Below are 3,877 nucleotides of genomic sequence, written 5' to 3' on the forward strand. Positions count from 1 at the left end.
GTAGGGTTAATACAAAAACTGGAGGGTTGAAGATGAAAAAATAGAAGTGGTCGGTTTTAGATATTTGTATAGGAAATCAAGGTGGAAAAAGTGGTAGAGCAAAATCGAGTTCTTTTTTAACAAATAAGTCAGTTTGGAGCACGTTTTTGTATGGGAATGAAAGGTGTGCGCAGTGGAAACGAAAAAGTGGGAAATATTTGAGATCTGGTGCTACAGATGTACCTATATTGAAAAAAATAGGGAACAGCAGAGGGAAATTAATAAGGACAAAGAACCTTTTTAGACATGAAGGAGGCACATTTAGAAGCAAAGAGAGGCACAAGAAACAGGAACACGCAAATTAGATAACTTTAAGGATGAGGGATATTCTAGATTTTGGGGAATGCGAAGGTTGGCTCAGGATAGGAAAGAATGGAGGTGCTTGCATGATATGATGCTAGTAGTAATTAATAACGTAATTTAAACGGATATTTACCATTTGTAACGTATTCTTCTTATTTCCTTTCCTTTTATTTGTAATAAAAATAGATGAATTGTATAAAATATTCAGAGATATCTATATTCTTATCTAACAGGAGACTCAATATCTGAAACAGAACAGTGGCAATCTGTTAATAACATATCTAAACAAAATAGGAAGGTGTATATTATTCTACGTGTACTTCCTGGACATAATTCTCATCGATTCCTTCTTCATGCACTCATAACTTCACTATTCACTGCACACTATTCACTATTTAACCGTTTGCCGTTCACTTACCCCCCTCGGCCCCTTCGGACAAAATAAATAACAGAAAAATAACAACTTTCAGCAAGTGCAGTGTAAAAAGTATATAGAAAAGCATGCAACTTACTTGGTTACGGCTTGTAAATTAGTAGCTCTTACAGGTCATCCTTCTGCAAAGAAAGAAAACAAGAATTATTAGTATACAATAACTACAAAAAATGTGATAAACAGTTTGTATTTGATTTTGATGTAGAAAAAATAAAATTATTTAAAAAATTGGAAAAAAATGTGGCTCAATAATTTGCATAATTTAAGGAATTTTTTTTTGTATTTTTCAAAAATACAACTTACCTAAGCCGTAATCGTATCAAAAAAATTTAACTGATATCCTTTTATCCATTCCGCTGTTATTTGTTCGAGCTGTTGGGTAAAATGTCCAGTACAACGAACTTCATTTAGAATACCCTGTAAACAAAATTTTTACATAAAAGAAGCTGATACAGAATGTGGAAAATATTTAATGAATTATTATGTAAAATAAAGTATTGCATCGTTTCTATTTAATAAAAGGCAAATACAATGTACACATAATAAAACATAAAAGTATGTAAATTGGAATATCATTTTTAATTGCAACTTTTATATGAAATATTTTTCCTACGAGTAGTTATTGCAAAGTAATTTAATAAGTTACCCTACGTATTGTATGATGCGAATAGATAAGCTCCACAATGCTGGCACGCCATATACTAAATTAATTAAAAAAAAAAAAAACAATTATACCATCTAAAAAGGTCAGAAAAGGTCAATTAATTAGTCACTAAAAGACTAATTAATCTCATAAACTGGCTAGGTAAAATAAAGTATTGACCAGATCAAGTTTTTTTCAAAAAACAATAATTAAGTGGCGTCAACAGTCGGGTTTGCTAAGCACATAGTATCAGGAGATCATAGCAGTAGGCGCACAATTACGAAAGATGAAACCCTACTACCAATCGCACGGAGGTAGAGCGATTTTTATTTCAAAAAATATTCGAATAAAATACAGCTACTTATATTTGATATAAAAATAATGTACCTATTAATAAGTGGTCAGATTACTGATGACAATTATTTACACGTTTCTGAAAGTCTTTGAGAAACACTAGCGCCTCCTTTTAAACAAAAACGCCCATAGCAGGGTTTCGTCTTTCCTAATTCTTGCGCTTGCTGCCCTGATCCCCTGATACTATGTGCTCAACAGACTGAACGCATGCTCGTCACTGTTGACACCACTTAAATTGACTTCAAAAATTTCGTTCGACTAATTTGATTTCATTACTTTCATTTATAAGAAATGAGGTGCTAACATTTTCCAATTACCTCGAAAAACTTAAATATAACTATCACTGACCAATTAATACGAACAATTGAACTTTTCTGACCCTTTTCTGACCTTTTAGCTGGTATAATTTTGGTCCTTTAAAATTCCTTATATGAGGTGCTAACTTCGCAGAGCTGAATTTATATTATGCTATTTTTATTTGAAATTAAATTGGTATTTTTCAATTAACACAAAAAAAAACATATAATTCCTAAAAACAGTCCAGTGGCGTAACGCAACGTCGCAAGACCCCTTTCACAATATCAGTTTTGGTACCCTTCCTCTACCCTGACAAAATATAATCGGTAGGACCATATACTTAGGTAGGTAAGCAAACCTTTGTAAAAGGTAAAAATTAATTAAGTACCTATCATTAACTAAAAATATGAAGACGCATGACCGCATGAGCTTGATTGTATAAAGTCAGATATTTTTATGAATTACAATTTAATTCTAAGTATTAACTTTTAATATATATTTTGATTTTAGTCCTTAAGGGGGTAGTGCCTCCGCGGGGTCTGCTGGGGTGTACATTACGTCACTAAAACATTCACTCTATAAAAGGCTTACCTCGCAATTTCAAGCAGTTGGGCCAGCAACTGGGTTTTGGAAATTTAGATGGTCAATTGATAGGGAATTATTTGACCAGAAGTGAAACTTTGAAATCATATCCCCAGAAGTAATTTTTCTGATTTAGATTTCCTTTTCCTGAAACAAAACAAAGACAATTGAATTAAAGTGTTTCAAAAAAAGAAGGTAGATGTATGGAGGAAACAGGAAACGATATTTATCGTTATTTGATTAATAAAATAAATTATCATATTCCACTAAATGTTCTGAAGGATTAAAATGTGTATTATTGTATATATATATAGATTCTTATAAAAAAAAAATTATTTCAGGACAACTGTCTCAGGCTATCGTGAATAAAAATTTCAATTGCATTATAAAAATAACAAAAATTTATATGAGTTGGTAATTGTTTGTAAAGGAACTAAAGCAATAAATCAGGCATGCTCACCTTATGCACTAGTGCATCTGGTCAAAATGGACTTTTTTGAAAATTCTGCTTACTGGACATTATTACCACCATACACATGACTTCTTGGATTCTTTGTAGACTGAATCAGGGCCAATGGGGAAACGTATGCCAAAAAATTCCTAAAATGGAGAAAAGAAAAAACCCCCTCCCTTTTTCATAATTTTTATTTAATTCCCCGGAGAGTACATATAGACACATTTAAAAGAGAAATATTAATAAATAGAAGGGTATACTTACGTTTAACCACAAAAACATAAAAATTTACTGCACTTGCCGAAAATTGTACGCATGCTTATAAAGGAAGTTCTTACCTGAAACAGAAGAAATATCAGTTAGATAAAATTATAAAAAATAATGAATAAACAATAATGGTGAAAATACGTACGTTAATGATAATGAAATGAGTATTTTATAAGTTTGTAAAATTCAATGATTATTTAATTATAAAAATATCATCAATTCGAAGTCAGAAAGAGATAATTGAAATTATTTCTCCAATATAATAAAGCTTTTTATAAATAGACACAATAGTTGTGAGCAAAATGCTTTATTTTGACAAGCAAAAAAGATGACTCATTATAAGACCATATCTATATATCATAACATAGACTAAAGTCATCTAAAGGAAATCTGTACAAGGTTCATTTATCTGCTTGACCTAAGAATACCCTTGATAATATTTTGTTGCTTGTAAATACCAATTACTAGGTTCGCATTTCTGTCTCATAATTGAAAACAAATTCGT

This window comes from Agrilus planipennis, unplaced genomic scaffold (genome assembly GCF_000699045.2).
Source record: "Agrilus planipennis isolate EAB-ADULT unplaced genomic scaffold, Apla_2.0 scaffold173, whole genome shotgun sequence".
In the NCBI taxonomy this organism is placed as follows: Eukaryota; Metazoa; Arthropoda; class Insecta; order Coleoptera; family Buprestidae; genus Agrilus; species Agrilus planipennis.